The sequence below is a fragment of the Moschus berezovskii genome, chromosome 12 (assembly GCF_049115385.1).
Source record: "Moschus berezovskii isolate FMDL1 chromosome 12, NW_MosBer_1.0, whole genome shotgun sequence".
In the NCBI taxonomy this organism is placed as follows: domain Eukaryota; kingdom Metazoa; phylum Chordata; class Mammalia; order Artiodactyla; family Moschidae; genus Moschus; species Moschus berezovskii.
In genome coordinates, this window is record NC_142471.1 from 54805927 (window position 1) to 54823858 (window position 17932).

General features: G+C 41.9%; 1 protein-coding gene across 21 annotated transcripts in view; it reads right to left on the bottom strand.

Moving 5' to 3' along the window:
• The window catches only part of SGMS1 (sphingomyelin synthase 1), a 336904-nt gene that overhangs the window by 300128 nt on the left and 18844 nt on the right, over nucleotides 1-17932 (bottom strand). For 19 of the 21 annotated variants that reach the window (XM_088842119.1, XM_055425182.2, XM_055425174.2 and 16 more), the window contains exon 2: nucleotides 1709-1800. The exons of the other annotated variants lie outside the window; for them this stretch is intronic. The gene's annotated coding sequence lies outside the window, so the exon portion shown is untranslated. The remainder of the gene's footprint in view (nucleotides 1-1708; nucleotides 1801-17932) is intronic. 21 annotated transcript variants of the gene reach the window in all.

Genomic DNA, 17932 nt, shown 5'->3' on the forward strand with positions numbered 1-17932 from the left:
GTGTGTGTGCACACACACACACACACAGAAAAACAAGCAAAACTAATTTATGCTCTTAGAAGTCAAGAGAATAATTCCCCACTGAGTAGGTCGTGTCCAGTATCGAGTGTCGAGAGGAGGCATGAGGCTGTGGTAAAACTATTGTTTCTTGGTCTGGCTTCTGGTGAAATAAGTGAGCTTAGTTTGGACGCTGCATTGAACTATACACTTACATTATGCATATTTTCTTGCATATATGTTCTATTTCAATAAAAAGTTTAAAAAATAAAATAAAAACATTCCACCACTTGGAAGTGGTCCAGAGAGCCATATGAAGGCCCAAACAGAGCCCCATAAGGCTTCCCCTTCCACCATCCTTCAGAGCCTCTTGCCTCATATGGAGCCCCAACCATCCTTCTCATTATCTCAAAGCATAACTAGACAGTGAGAAAGCAAACTAGATCATTCCGAGATATCTGTAATTCCAGTCTAAGCTCCTTCAAAATGTTAGTGCCCTTCAGCAACTTTACTGCTATCACTAACTCTCTGTTCTAAATGAGAAATGAGAATATTAAAAAGGGCTCCACCACTCTAAGTGGCTCACTAAAATATACTTCTTTTAAAATAATGTTCTGAATAGGTAAATCTAGATCATAAACATTTATGAAGAAATGCTTCAATACTCAGGGACTACTTGAAGAAGATACCATAAATGAAACGTAACTGAGATTAGAATGTAGAATAGCCAATAGTCACCTTGCAAGAATTACACAGAACTGTAATGAACAATTGTGTAACTGGCCTTGATATAACTGTAATCAGAACAGAACACACATCTCTAAGAATGCATGTAAAGTTTCAATGCAGGTAGTCAAATTGCAGGGCTGGGAATCATTCTGACTCTTTCTAATGTTGATTTTACTATACTAACCTCAACTAGTACCTCAATGGCATTACCGACTCAATGGACATGAGTTTGAGCAGGCTCCGGGAGTTGGTGATGGACAGGGAAGTCTGGCGTGCTGCAGTCCATGGGGTTGCAAAGAGTCGGAGACAACTGAGCGACTGAACTGAAACTCAACTAGACATTACTACGCATGTTCTTTTCATATTCTCCTGTAAGTTTCGGTTTAAAAAAATCAGTTAAGACCTTTGATCACATTAAATCACAGAGACTGGTCTACGTGTGAAGGCTGATTAGGAAGGAGGAAGAGCAGTAATCCGATCCCCTGACCTAAGAACAAACATCAGCCACAGTGGGGCAGACTGGCACATTACCAGGAACAGAGAAAGCACAGGAATCCTCTGCTACACAGGGCACACGCAGAGTGCAAATTCCAATTCTTTATATTCAGATGTTTTTCACATCAAACAAATTCACATTACAGATCTGTCCATTAAGCAAATCACTGCCTAAATGCAATTGTACTTAACTAAATGATTCTGCCATAGAGTTTACGCATGTTCTAAAATGCCTCTCAGGAGAGAATACCCTTATTTTTAGGAACTGCATGCCCAAGAATTGAGGATAAAAACGTCATGATCTCTTAAACTTATTTCCACATGTTTCAGCAGGAAAATGTGGAAACCTGAACACACACACAATATGGCAAAATGCTAACAAATGTTAAATGTAGGTAGTGGACACACAAAAACTTTCTGCTCATCCTTTAACTCCAGTAAGTTTGAAAATTTTTGTAAAAAAAGACACATAGAAATCTTTACTCACCTTTCAAGTGGATGGCCCTCTTTCTTCTAATCAAAAGCGAATGGCTAAATATGCCCAGAGGCACACTTAGGGATGTTCATGCTGTCCTCACCCTGCAAGAAGCAGCAAAACAGCATGTTACCATCAATGATTTTTATTAAGTTAATGCTATTTGAGTTGACACAAGGTTCTTAATCTGTGTTGAGCCTGTGAATTAAAATACTGTGGCAATTATTTTTTAGGCAAGGAGAAGAGGGAAAGCGGAGAAAAACGATCCCATCGCATATTAAATGCAGGGAACAACCTCTGGCCTCACCCACTCAAGGAACTTCTGGACCAAAGGAATTCCTCAGTAAGTTTCTTATAATTCACATAAATTTCAGGGCAGTGATGTAGCCCAAACTCCACTGGAACAAAAACTAAGGCTTTATTAAGGACCTGAACTTGACTCTGACTTTGTATTCTGAGGCTACACTTGAAAGGCACCTACTTACCTCGCAGAACCACACCAGACCTGTTGCACCTCCAGGCAACGTCCCTCCCAGGAAAGGCATCCAGGACTGGTCTATTACTACACGCTGCAACACACGCTCCCTCGACCACTATGCTCCCTGGGCACAGTGGATCAGGGGCCTGCCGGTCACAGACCTGATGCCCCCACCACGCCTCACGTTATCTATTACATTTGATCTTGCCACAGCCCTGTGAGGCAAGGGATGTTTACTGAATGCATTTTCCAGAGAAGGCAGCTAAGTGTCATTAGAGATGATACAGGGCATTCAACCAGAAAACACCAGACATGAAACTGTGACTTGGATCTTCTGACCCCAGGCTCAGGGCTTATCTCACTATACGGGCTGTCCCCACCCTCCCCACTCCACCCCCCAACACAGCAGCATCCTGAAAACCAACCTCAATGCCAAATGACCAAACAACACACCACATGTCATTGTGGGGGGTGGGGGTGGGGAAGAGGGAGTAGGGTGGATGGAGGGCACACGTACCCTAAGAGTATCTATTAATAATCATCCTTAATAGTACCATGAATATTATTCTTATGATTACCAATTACTATAATTACTATCAGTAATCATACTTCCCTTTGAAACACAATAACCTTTAATGTATTTTGACATTCATATATATATTTTTCATTTTTCTCCCTTCAAGAGGGCACACTACTGACCAAAGGAAGTAAAACAAGCCTCACAGGGCAACCCACGTAATTTTCATCTCTGCCACAACAACAGACAATTACCACTCGCTGTTGAGGATTTTTCCATTCATTTTTTATAAAAGGCAAAATATAGTAAAATACAATGGCACAGACACTGACTGTCCTGCCAATAAAGATGGAAGCAGTATCAAAACTACTGCTGGGGAGAAGGTAGTAGCCCTCCCTGAAAGCCTCAAGTGGCCCTTCATCTGCTGGTCACCAAAATGCTGCAGGCAATACACAAAGGTTTAGAGGTCACGAGGTCTGCCATGTGAGGTGCTGGTGTACAAAAGTCAAGGACTCCCTTCCCTGGATTTCAGTCCTGCCTCCTCCACTCACTAGCCTGATTAAAAATTGAGAGAACCTCCCCAAGCAGCCACCTCTCCTGTGGGTTGGAATACCTGTTCACAGGGATGTTGAGGCTCACAAAAAGATAGGATGTGACTCAACGCCCCACAGACTAAAGCATTTGGAGCCCAGGAATACTGACCAAAAAGAGCAATACTAAACCAAGGGAAAAAACATGATGTGCCTTTGGAAGCAACCACTCACAGATTTCGGGGAAGGAAGCATAGTCACATGAATCTGTGAAACTAACACTGTTAATTATGAAACACACAAGCATCATGAAATTGAATGCAATCTTTGCATGAATTTTTAAAGTAAAACACCTACCCTTACTGGCCTAGTTCATTTCTAGTTACACCCTGACATGTGGAGGAAGGGAGTGAGGGCGGCCATCTCTCTCTTTCCTTAAAGATGGCCTTGGGAGAACATGTCAAGCTGGCGGGCATTTTAATAGCACAGTACACCCAGAAAACTCCTAATAGTCTCTTCAAACTCAGGAGTCCCAGATCTCTGCCAGATCTAGGTACATGTGGGATGAAGTCTAGATACATACAATCCCATCTCTATACCACACATCCTGGTGTGTTACTAAAGATCCTCTCTTCTCTGCTCTGCACCCTCCATTTTCCCCACCAGAGATAACCCACGAGCCTGAATTCTGACTTACTCCTTTGCTCCTCTTATGGTTTTATCACATCTGTATTCTCAATATATTGTTGTGTTCTGCCTGGTTTTAATTAAGTTTTATACAAAGGAAACCAGGACTGTATTCAGACTCGCCTCTTGAGATTTTGACTTTGAGATTCCTCCCTCTTGACTCATATGACTGTAGCTGATTTTTCACCACCATATTGTTCTCACTGTGTGACTTTACCCACAATTTACCGCTCTGTTCTACTGCTGAGGATCATCTGGGGATTGTTCGGTTGTCGCTATTAAGAATAATGTTGCCATTTAGATTCTAGTGCTCGTCCCTGGTGCACACAGCAAGAGCTTCTCCAGGGCATATCCCTCAGAGAAGAAAGCAGGGCTTGGGACCACATAGGTTCAGCTTCTCAGAAATGCCAGATCGTTTTCCAAACTAGATGCCACGGTTGACTATTTAGCCACCCTTCCCATCTCTCTCCAAATAAGAGGCCTGCTTGTTTTGCTAATTACCAGCAAAGCTTTCAACCAACAAAAGGGAAAGCTTTTCCTATTTGCAGGATCGCTGCTGCAAATAAACAGTACTCCAAAGTAGTGACCCAGACAGCTGGAACATATTAGTCACAGGACAGACTTCGGAATAATGATGCAGAGCCAGCCGGCACCACACACTGCCCACTGGTATCAGTCAAACTGGATTTCTAGACCTATGTTAAATTCAGAGGTTGTTTTCTTCCTGGTGGACTCACAGCCATGGTCCCCACTTACTCCTGTCAACTTGAAGGGGAAAAAAATTAACTCACATGCAATCCGGCCAAATTCAAGTTTAAAGCTGGGGTGTCAAATCATTTCAAAGAAATAGTGTGTTGCTGTTTGTTTTTTTTAAATACAGAGTTGCCTGTGTTTTTATATAGTTACCTAAAAACTCTTGGGTATTCTCTAGACAAAAAGGCATTCTATTTAGATTTAGTTATCTCAATGTCTTAGGTGGAGATAGCAATTTTGTGACAATTTAATCTGTATTTCTGGTAAAATCATAGTATCAAACATTTCTGTTGGCATTAAATTTTAAAAAATGAGAAATTCTTTCAATCTGGGCAGGAAGGAGAGAAGAAAGATTTCAAGGCGGCTCATATCATGTTACTGAAAGAAACAATGGTGTTAGTGACCAAAATGGGGTTGTTTCAACTCAACCTCTTGACAGTTCTTGTCTCTTTACAATCATTTCTCCCTGTGAGATAGCAACTATTGCTATACCCATTTCACAGATGGTAGAAACTGAGGCATAGAAAGCAATTAGGTTGTGCACAGCACACAGCTGATAAGTGGTAGAACAATGTCTCCACATTCTAAACACTACTTTCAGCAGCGTTTTCAGCCTCCTAAGACTAGCTAGAAGGCCCTGCCTGCCATAGTGACAGCAACTGTAGCTACCAGTTACAAAGTATCGACAATGTGCCAAGCACTTGCTAAGTGCTCTACTGGGTTATTTCTATCCCCACATCTCCACCAGGCGTGTACTATTCCCATTTTACAGCTGAAGAAATCTAGGCTCTAGGAGTTTACATAACTTGGCCAAAGTCACATAGGCAATAAAGACAATGGTTAAGACACCACCTGAACCTTGTCTCTGACTTAAAGTTCATATTCTTTCTACTGTGGACTTTCTGGACAAAATAAAAGTACCTGATCCCAGGGCTTGGGGGAGACAATTGTTGACCGTGGGTCTTGGGAACAGCCCCCATGAAGGAAACAGATGCCACAGAGGGAGAAGATATGCCAGTTTTCTTGGCACTCGGCAGGCAGCAGCTGTCATGGCTCCATGACAGGCACTGAGGCAGAGTGGTCTCCAATAAGGGCAGTGAGCATGGTCAGAGATCCAGCAGTCACACTGTGCAAGTCAAATAATCACTACACACAACGTTTTCATCTGTAAAATGGGGCTAACTTTTATTTCAAAGGGTTGCTGTGAAGATTTTTGGGCTCCAAAATCACTGCAGATGGTGACTGCAGCCAGGAAATCAAAAGACACTTGCTCCTTGGAAGAAAAGTTATGACCGACGTAGACAGCATATTAAAAAGCAGACACATTACTTGGCCAACAAAGGTCTGTCTAGTCAAGGCTAGTCAAGGAAATGAGTCTTGAATATTCATTGGAAGGACTGATGTTGAAGCTGAAACTCCAATACTTTGGCCACTTTGCAGTGAGTCACTCCACAGAGCAACCAGAGTAACACAGCTCTTACGGTCAAAAGGCTCAGTCTTGTGTTGGTTCTAATATTTGATCCAGAGTGGCAGAGGAGACCTGCTAAGGGGCAATTTTCCAAAGGAAGGTAGCCAGCAAGGGGCAAAAACTGCCTCAGGACAGTATGAAGTGTTTGAAGAGAATAATAGAAGCAGCCACTGCCAACGTTTTTTCAATATATACCACAGATGGCCTTCTACATTCTTCTTTAAAACCTTTGCTCATGGGGACTTCCCTGGTGGTCCGTGGCTAAAACTCCACACTCCCAATGCAGGGGGGCCCGCGTTCAATCCCTGGTCAGGAAACTATAATAGATCTCCTATACCACAATGAAAGAACCCACCCGCCACAGTGAAGATCGAGGATCCCACATGCTGCAGCTAAGACCTGGAGCAGCCAAATAAATAAATAAATATTTTTTTTTTACATAATTTTCTTTATAAAGTGGTTTTTATCTTTTCTTTTTAAATGTTTATTCATTTATTTAGGCTGCCCTGGGTCTTCATTGCTGTGTGCAGGCTTTCTCTAGTTGCGCTGAGCAGGGGGCTGCTCTCTGGTTGCAGTGCACAGGCTTCTTTCTCGTTGCAGTGGCTTCTCTTGTTGTGAAGCACGGGCTCTAGAGCACCGGCTCAGTAGTTGTGGCACAAGGGCTTAGCTGCCCCGTGGCATGTGGGATCTTCCCAGACCAGGAGGGATCAAACCAGTATCTCCTTCATTGCAAGGCAGATTCTTAACCACTTGACCTCCAGGGCAACCCTAAAAAAATAATCTAAAAAAAAAAAGAAAGAAAGAAAACCTTTGCTCAATAACCCTGAGAAAAAATACTGTGTTATAGATCCCTATTAAACAGATAAGAAAACTGACTCAGAGGTGAAATGACTGGCCCAAAGTCACTGAACTTGTCAACGAGTATAATAATGGCTCATAGCACACATACAGTAGGCATTCAATAAGTATCTACTGAACATGGGCTCTGCACCATAAAAACAGAAGACACCACTTACCTCACAAGGGTTTTATAAGGGTAAAATGAGATTATGTATACAAAGCTCCCAGCTCAGGCCTTGACCTTGGGATGCACCGTGTGCCTGGGCAACAATGCTGACATAGAAAGTCAGGCACAGTAACCAGATGGAATAGGGTTGTGATGCCGATGTGGGTCACACAAACACCATAAAGGACAGCAGATGCACAGATACACCGAACAGGCAGGTCTGCACAGCAAATACACACATGAAAAGATGTTCAACATAATCAACCATTAAAGAAATAAATGCAAATTAAAATCACAATAAGATACCATTACACATCTATCAAAATAGCTAAATTTTAAAATCTGGCAATATAAAACGCTGACCAAAAACTCAGAGCAACTAGGATTCTCACACATGGCTGGTAATGAGTAAACACAAACAGTGGCATACCCATATTGCGGAATACCACTCAATAATAAAAAGTGACAAATTACTGATACACACAGCAACATGCATGAATCCCAAATGCATTATGCTAAATGAAAGGGGCGAGTCTCAAAGGGATAGATTCTATACAGTCCCACTTACATGACTTTCTGAAAAGGCAAAACTAAGGTGACAGAGAACAGATCAGTGTTGCCAGCGGGAAGAGGAAGGTTTAACTACAAAGAGGCAAGCAGCACCAGGGAATGTGAGAGGTGTTGGGTTATTCTCTACTCGGTTTATATGCATGTGCTAAAACTCATAGAACTACATGCTCCAAAAAAGAGAATTTCACTATTGGTAAATCTTTTTTCATTATTAAAGAATGAAATTGTTATAATAGAAATTCTTACCAATAGAAAGAATTGATAAGTCCTGGTGAATGGGATACTTGACATTGGTTTGTGGTGATGGAGGGGACACATGAAAGCCAAATAGCTCTGAAGTTCCTTGCAGAGGGAACAGTGATGGAACAGGAGACCATAAAGAGTCAATGTGTGAGGAGAGATCAACACAGAGGCTCTGAGGGGGTCTAGCCTTGCGCTAACCTTGGTTCTAGCCTGATTTCACTAACTGATGACTGTGAAGTTACACAAGCCCCATCTCCTCCCTGAGCCTTTTAATTCTAGCATGAGACAACAAAGCAAATGATCTTAAAGGTTCATTCCACCACAAACACTGCAAAGTCAGTTTGCTTTTAAGCTACCAAGTCTGGGAAGACAGCAGGAAAAATAAGTAAAAATATCCAGATACAGAAAAACGGCTATGCACCCACACAAACACCATCAGGGACCAAAATAAAGAGAAAATCACAGATGAGTGTGGATGGTGGAGTGATGGTGGTAGAAGTAACCAACAGCAGGCAAGAGACCGGAGAAGACTGAGAATACCATTTTTCGCATAGTAGAAGAAGAGAGGCTGCATGGGGGCAGAATGTAGGTGGGGGCGGGGGGTGGGTGGGGCTGGAACAACTCAGTGACCAAATGCTGAAAGAGTTAAGCAGAATGAGGACTGACAACAAATTAGACATATTTGGTGGGCTGCCGTCTATGGGGTCGCACAGAGTCGGACATGACTGAAGCGACTTAGCAGTAGCAGCAGAAGTCAGAGATCAAGAGAGTGAGTGTTCAACCCCCAGTCCCCCAACAAAGTAACAAAAAGGCTAACACACAAGACTTGCTCCTTGTCTGAATTTATCTTGTGTCCTAATGGTTTTACCCTTGCATTTTTCAATCTCATTCTACCTTCATCTTGCTGTCAGAAGCCCAAAGTTTAATTTAAACATGTAGGCGTGGTTCCCTTGCAATAGCCCACTTCAGAGGCTGCAATTTTCAAAATTTAGATATTCCTGGAAATTGACAATGTGACGGTTGAATGCTAGCAAGCCATTTTCTTGTGCTGCATAAGTTTATGCAATGACTCCAGAATTTCAGAACAGGAAAATTAAAAAATCATTTTTAAAGGATTTAGTAGAATGTCAAGAGTACACGTTAAAAAGGACTAAGATTTTATTGTTGTCACTTTATTGGCTTGTGAAGCAGGAAAATTGTTTGAATTCAGTCATATTCCCAAACCGACCAACTGAAATGAAGCAACTTCTTCATTTCTGCCCAGAACAGGCCTCAGAACCCCACCTCTTCAGCCAATCTTCCTTTTTAATGATTGTAGGTGAAAACATCAATCTGATACAACCTGGTTCTACCAGTTACAAAAGAGGAGAAAGAGCAAATTATTTCAGCTCAAAATCTGGTCTCTCCCACCACTAAAGTGAAGTGCAAGTCACTCAGTTGTGTTCGACTCTGAGATCTCATGAAGCCCACCAGGCTTCTCTGCCCATGGAATTCTCCAGGCAAGAATACTGGAATGGGTAGCCATTCCCTTCTCCAGGGCACCTTCCTGACCCAGGAATCAAACCTGGGTCTCCCACATTGCAGGCAGATTCTTTACCATTTGACCATTGGGGAAGCCCTTCCACCACTAACGACTCACTAACTTTGGGCAAATTTCTTCACTCCTTATCCCCCTTTCTGCATCTACAAAGAAGGGGTCATCATCATTGCGTACTCCCACCCAGTAATCAGGCTACAGCCCTCGCACCGGATGAGATCATGTCTGCAGAGGCACTTAAGGAGAACACAAATAAAAAGACAAATATGAGGTGTCATTACTGTCATCCTGTATGGGGTGGGGTGGGAGGGCAGGTGAATATATTGCACACACAGTCACATCCCAACTGCCTCTTTCAAGTCAACCATATGCTTCTCCTCCGTCACAGCTGGCTGTTGAGCAGATGCTGGAATGGATACAGGCAGAAAGGTGGGGAGGAAGAAGGCTTCCGCTACCCAGCTTCAGTCCTGGTTTGAGGAAGATTAAAAAGTAACTTCTCATCTGTGTATATTTCACTAATCCTTTTTGAGAATGTTCAATGTGTCAGACACCAGGCTAGGCACAAAGAAGCATGAGTTTGTTTTTTTTATTTTTTTAACAAAACAGGCTGTGCTCTCAGGCGTGTTCAGTCTGGAAACAGCTAAGCAGCCCATCACAACCCAGTGTGCTTGGTGGCATAACAGAGGCAGGCATGGGGAAACCCCAGCCCAGACCGCTGAGTGGGTTAGGAGGGCGGGGCTCCTCACTTGACTCAGATGCCTGAGTCAAGTCTTGAAACATGAGAATAAACGAAACGAGTCAAGCAGGGGAAAGGCACTCTAAGTGGGCAGAAGGCGTGGAAGTAGGACCCACTCAAGAAGGGAAAGAGTAGCTGAGAGGATGACAAGGGACCATCAATGGAGACTCATGCTCAGGCTTTCTCCTGAGGGCAACAGGAACCATGGACATATTTGAGCAGGACTCACATGGTGACCCTTGCAGGAGAGGAAAAGAACTGTGGCAACAGTTGGGAGAATGGAATGAAGGCAGGGCAGGAGGTGGAGGGCTATACACACAGAAATCCAGGCAAGCAGCAGTGAGGGCTTGGGAATACAGATGAACACAAGAGATGGTAAGGAGGTTAAGTGACCTGGCTTTGGGGCTGGAGGGACACAGGGGTAATAGGGCAGGAATTGTTGATGCCTCCCTGGTTCTGTCTTAATGACCTGGAAGAGGATGGTCTTTTCACGAGATACTAGAGAAGTACAGACATGGCAGGCAAGGTGAGTTCACTTTGTCCTGTGACATTTTATATAGGCCTTCACGTATCTGAGGTCACTCTGTACATTTGCGACCAAGCAAAAAGTCACACTCTTCAACATTTACCTGCCTATTTTGAATTCCCACAGGCAAGATGGAATGTCTAGGCAAGATGGAATGTCTGGCAAGAACTCAATTCGGTGCTCTTACCTTCGGTAGCCAAAATAGGTACGGCCCTCACATCAGACTTGAAGCTCAGAGAGGTTAAGTGGCTTACCTCAGGCCACACAGCTAGCAAAAGAAGAGTTCTTTTAATCCTGGATCATGTGCTTCCAGGAAGTCAGTTTTTTACCTAGAATACTACACTGCCTCATTAAGGGCCTGGTCATATGACTGACACGTAATAAGAGCTCAATGGTCTTGTTCCGTGGCCACTTTACTCTTCTTTTGCCACTCCCTTCCGATAACAGAGTCCAGGCCTGAACTACCTCCTTCCAGGCCCTGGAAACACTGTTCCCACTGCTGAGCTCTGGCTCAATTGTCCTGTCAGCCTACAGAGTCCAGCCCCATCCCTGCTTATTAAAGCTCATTCCAACAGTTACTTCTGAGAACTAGCTACTCTGTGGCTCTGCAAACGCAGGGAGAATGTTCTCATTTCTATAGGAGCTATTTCTGAATTCATCTGTCCTATCTCACATCATGGCGCTAAAATCCTCGAGGGTGGTCCTGATTTTACACATATTTGTGTCACTGGCTAAACGCAGCATGATATTTCTCATCCTCCTTGCTCTCCTACCTATGGCAGCCTTACCTCTGGGAAGAGAGAGCCAGGCCCTGGAGAAGGATGCACAGAGCTTATCTGGAGCCTGTCACTCACCCAGCACTGTCTTAGGCACCAGACAGCAAGGTCTCTGAACTTATAGTCCAGTGCAGATAGGATATTTAAAATAATAATAATAACATATGTACACCAAAACACATCAAACAAACATTCCAACAAAATTGAGGGCTGGGTTCATTATATTATTCTGTTTTCTAGTTGTTCAAAATATTTTCATAATAAAAATATTTAAAATGAGGAAAAAATAAGTGAAAAGCCTCTACTCCCTGGGGAAGGAACTAGCTAGTCAGACTGATTCATTTACAAAGGTTCTACACAGGGAAAATCTTACTGTAGCCTGTTTTGTTTTTAACACCATATTTCACAGCAGGGGAAAGAAGCAATCAGGGGAAAGACAGAAATGCACACACGTAGACGATATAAATTTAATCCAACAATAAAATGAGGTTCTCAAGTCATTCTAGATTTTCCTCATTTCTACCTCCATATCCTCTAAAATAGTAAATGATAAAAGAAAATAACAGAAAACTATAATCACTTTCTAGTACATTTTGGCCTCAGGAGAGGAAGTGCTATTAACGATCATTACCATTTACGCTACATCTGCGATGTGCTGGGCGTTTACAGACCCGACCCCATCATGACTCTGTGAGATGAGCATTACTGTCCCCATTTTACAGATGTGACAATTAAGATGCAAATAATTCAAGTCATTAGATCAACATCCTGCTGTCAGGGATGGCAGAGCAGGCACCCAAACCCATCTCTGCCAAGACTCAAAAGCCCTGATTTTATTTTCATTACACTGTGCTGTGTGCCTTCCAATAGTTGATATTCCCTTTCATTTTTCATAAACATCTGGGCTCCACAAATGAGTGAATCTGATAAAGAAAATCTCCACCAGGCAGTTTAGTAAATTGAAAAAAAAAATCCAAGAAACTACAGTCTTGACGTATACAGTGTCAGAAATAGTACCTCCAAATGTTAACTCAAAGTAATAAACAAAATTGAGTGGTAAAGAACTCAACTGTACAATCCTCTACAGTCATAAAAGAAATACCGTGTAACTATTTTAAATAGCCATAACATCTGAAAGGATCTTAAAGATTCAACTGGCAACAAACCGATGAGAGGAAAAAAATGAATTCTTAAAGTCAATTTCTAATACTATCTATCTTTAAACATTTCTTACTGTGGACAGTGTATAAAACTCACCCTATACATGTCAACAGGAATAAGACAAACCAGAGCCTTTGTGAGCAGGCTGAGATTTTATTATTTACTGAATTCTCAAAAATTAAGAATAGCATTAAATTTGAAATACAGGCCGCTATTTATTCCAGTAGTAGTCACATTAACAAGTCTGGAAATGAAATACAAATTAGAAAATGCAACAATCAAATTTAATCTATATATCAATAAACTTACTCCTAAAATAGAGACCTTGGTAAAAACAGGTCTGCACTTTCTCCGTCACTGCTTTCCACACAGTCTGGGTATCAGGACCTAAACTACTCTAACCACACGTCCCAAACAACAAGGAACTGGAGCCCTTTCTACCAGGTGGACCCCAGCCTCCTCCATCCCACCTCTGAGAAAGGGAAGTGGCCCCTTGCAGGAACCTGCATAGGCCAAGCTGCTGAGCAAGGAGACTTGAGGGTTGATCCTCAGGAAACATGCACACATACGTACAGATCAGGTAGAGGTAATAGGGAAGGAGTCAGAGAAGGAAAAATTGGGAAGATAAGAGAACAGAAATACATGGAGTCCCCAAGAACCAAAGAAGGAAAAGGAAATGAAAGAAAGGGGCTCCCTGACAGTCAAGAAGGAAGATAAAGAAGCTTTTGCCTACATACCTGACACACTGCCAGGTGAATGAGCCACACTCAAACTTTTAATGATACAAAAAGACCCCAATTATCTTTTTTTCCCAAAGACACATCCCTAATTATATCTTGTATTTTGAATCAAAAAACTGATTCAGACAGTATTACAATTATTTTTTGAAGTAGAATATTTGACTGATAGTCAAAAGAGACCGACAGTCTCTTTTGCATATAAAAATGATATGACTGAGGATTAAACATGTATGTTATTTTGTTCCAGAGATCACCTATTAAAATTGAGGACCTTTAAAAATCTATTCCACAACTCTATAAATCTATACACATACGTATCACTAAAAAGACCAGGAGAAATGACAAAAATTAATTGAACAAAGAGCAAGGAAACAGACCTTTAGTATAAAACTAAAATTCACAATGCTAGGATTTCCCTGGTGGCCCAGTGGCTAAGACTCTATACTCCCAATGCAGGCAACCTGGGTTTGATCGCTGGTCAGGGAACCAGATTCCACAAGGCACAGGTAAGAGTTCCCGTGTCACAACTAAAAAAAAAAAAAGATCTTGACTGCCACAACTAAGGCCCAGTACAGCCAAATAAATAAAACAAAATAAATATATACTTTTTAAATCCACAATGCTATCAGTAAGCCCATGGATAGGGTTCAGATATGTTATTTGCCTCGAGAAAACATGAGCCGCATAAGCAAACAGACTTGACTGGCCTCAATTAAACCATGGTTAATTACAGTTAACTGTTATCTAGCCTGCAAAGTACAAAACATTTCACTTCTTTTTCCACAAAACAGGAAACTAACCTCAATTTCCCACTTCTCCAGAAATTACCTCAGATGTCATTGCAGAATGACCAGACACCACTAAGCCAGGGGCCCACTAACTGGAGTCAGAGGAGAGTCTGCTGCCCTATATTCTCCACCAGAACTCCCCTACCACACTGATTTGAAAAATATGTTCAGTTCAGTTCAGTTCAGTCGCTCAGTCGTGTCCGACTCTCCGCGACCCCATGAATCACAGCACGCCAGGCCTCCCTGTCCATCACCAACTCCCGGAGTACACTCAAACTCATGTCCACAGAGTTTGTGATGCCATCCAGCCATCTCATTCTCCGTCGTCCCCTTCTCCTCCCACCCCCAACCTTTCCTAGCATCAGAGTCTTTTCCAGTGAGTCAACTCGTCGCATGAGGTGGCCAAAGTATTGGAGTTTCAGCTTTAGCATCAGTCCCTCCAATGAACATCCAGGATTGATCTCCTTTAGAATGGACTGGTTGGATCTCCTTGCAGTATAAGGGACTCTCAAGAGTCTTCTCCAACACCACAGTTCAAAAGCATCGATTCTTCGGCGATCAGCTTTCTTCACAGTCCAACTCTCACATCCATACATGACCACGGGAAAAACCATTGCCTTGACTAGACGGACCTTGGTTGGCAAAGTAATGTCTCTGCTTTTTAATATACTATCAAGGTTGGTCATAACTTTCCTTCCAAGGAGCAAGCGTCTTTTAATTTCATGGCTGCAATCAGCATCTGCAGTGATTTTGGAGCCCAAAAAAATAAAGTCTGACACTGTTTCCACTGTTTTTCCATCTATTTCCCATGAAGTGATGGGACCAGATGCCATGATCTTTGTTTTCTGAATGTTGAGCTTCAAGCCAACCTTTTCACTCTCCTCTTTCACTTTCATCAAGAGGCTTTTCAGTTCCTCTTCACTTTCTGCCATAAGGGTAGTGTCATCTGCATATCTGAGGTTATTGATATTTCTCCCAGCAATCTTGATTCCAGCTTGTGCTTCTTCCAGCCCAGCGTTCCTCATGATGTACTCTGCATATAAGTTAAATAAGCAAGGTGACAATATACAGCAAGGTGACAATATATATGTAAGTTTAAATTAAGAGGGCTTGTGGGATACACACAGACTGCAGCTCAGACCCTGAGCTCCCCTCCAGACAGACAGGCTCACTGAAGAGTAAACCCCTTACATAAACCTTATCTGCATATCCAGAAAGAGTTCAAATGAGACTTTCAGCAGCTAAGACTGAGCTGAGGAAGCAGGGCTACTGCCAGATTTTTCCCTCGTGAGGTACCAACAGGCAAGAGCTAGCAGGGCAAAGGTATGAAAACAGCCAGCTGTTTTCCAAGAACCCTGACAGGCCTCACTCAAGGTTGCTGCCAAGTTCACTGGTGAGACCGCTCAGAAGTAGGATGAAACTGCTCTCTTGACCTCAGGCAAATACTAAAGCTTTCAGCTGAACACTGTTGAAAGTACTTGGGTGTTGTTCATGTCCATGAGGTAGGCATTTCCTGGACCAAACTTGGACATGGTAGCCCTCTAACAAAACTGATTACAAAATGGTACAGATTTTTCTTTCTTTTTTTAAAATCTATTTAAAGATGATTCACTCCAAGAAATTCAAAGCAGCAGCATTATTCACACTAAAAGGTAGAAGCAATCCCAGCATTCACCAACAGACAAACCAGAAAAGTACGGTCTCTACATACAATGGAATATTGTTAAGCCTTAAAAAGAAAGTAAATTCTCATATATGCTGTAATATGGGTGAATCCTGAAAACATGCTACATGAAATAAGCCATACATAATAAGGACAAATGCTGTATTATTTCACTTATATGAGGTACCTAGAATAGTCTAATTCATAGAGCAAATAAAATAGTGGTGCCAGAGGATGGGGGGGGTCTGGAATGGAAAGTTATTATTTAATGGGCACAAAGTTTCAGCTTGGGATGATGAAAACATTCTGAAGATAGACGGTAGTGTTGGTTGTACGTCAGTGTGAAAGTCCTTAATGCCACTGAATTGTACACTCAAAAATGGTTCAAATGGTAAATTTTAAGTTATGTGTATTTTACCATAATTAAAACAGAATAATAAATAAAAGATGTTTGTACTTTTTAAAAGCAAACTATAGATTTGCTTAGTCACATCTTAGAAATATATTTTAGACCTATACAAATACAATATATATACATATATTTCTGTTTATTTGAGGATGCAGTGCAATTGTCTCCAGTTACCATTCTTGGCTGAAGTCCCATCTTTGATTTTGACGTAGAAGGCCAAAGAGCAGAATGCTTTCTTCAAACGTCATTCCTGGCATTCATGAACAGGCATGTGATCAGTGACTGCATCACCACTCAGGTTACACATCAGCATGGCAGCATCAGCAATATGAATGAGGCACATCCTTCAGACAGTTTCTGTTAACATCCAAAGACTCATTTCCAAATGCTGGTGAGCATTCCAGAAGCATACCTCAGAAGAAAACGCTCCTCCACCCAAAGGCAAACCATGTGATGCCCAGGGGATTCTGTCATGTACTTACATAAGACGTTCAAAGAGGGGATGGGAAGACTGGTTATTACATATTTGAAAAGGCTGTTTGCATAAAAGGAAATTCTAACACTGCACTTTGCAGATAACAGCATTGACACAGGACACTTACTAACAATATCAAAGAGCCTGCTTGCTGACAACACAGGGTGGCTTGTAGGCAAAGTAGTCGATTGTTGGGAACTGAGCTGCCTTGAAGGAGCAAACATTTCACACATATTACCTCCATAAAGATTCTTTGTCATTCTTCCCCAGGGGAGATGCTAAAATTGGTGTGCAGGTAGTGAAAGCCGAGATGCAGATGGAGATTTGGAAAACAGCTTTGTTATCATAAAAGCCAATTATGCTGCTCCACTGCCACACTTCCAGAGCCCAGGCTTAGGGATGCACTATTCTCTCAGCTGGCTGGGGGAAGCAGCAATCACAGGCCAAAATATCAAAGGAAAATGTGTATAAGATTTTACTTCTGCTTCTGAGATCATCCAGACATATTCTCCTCTGCGTACCACACTAAGCCAGGGTGAGGGATAACTTCAAAGAAAACTGTATTATCACCAAGGAAATCTTTATGTCCAGCAGTTAAAGAGGAAATGCCAGTCATTGCTCAAAAGTTCAGTAAGTGGGAGACAAACTACCCCTTAGAGCATCTTAGATGGACAGCTAGCCAAAATAATAAAAAATAATTCAAAAACCAAACCAAATAAATAACAAAATAAATGAATAAAAGCCTTGCTCCTACCTCCTCCACCTCAGCTGAAAGTCAGCATGTACCCAGGTTCAAAAATGTTCACAGCACTGATCATATATGCTGAAAAATGAAGTTCTTGTGGCATAATGTCAAACTCTGTTATAATTTTTCATATTAGCATTGTTAATAACATTTATAAAATTTCAGATTTATATTCCATATCTCAGAAGTCAATTTTAGAAACAGTGATATTTAGATTTTAACATTTCCATCCTTGGGCATTTGGTCAAAATGTTTATTCAGTGTGCACATCTAGTATTTACAGAAAAAAATGGGAGGGAAACACATCCAAACAACAGTATTCATAGTTATCTCTGGGTGATGGGATTATGAAGGATATTCTTTCTGCTTATATATTTTCTAAATGGAAGAGGAGCAAAAGGAGTCAGGGAGAAAGGAAAGGAATAGGC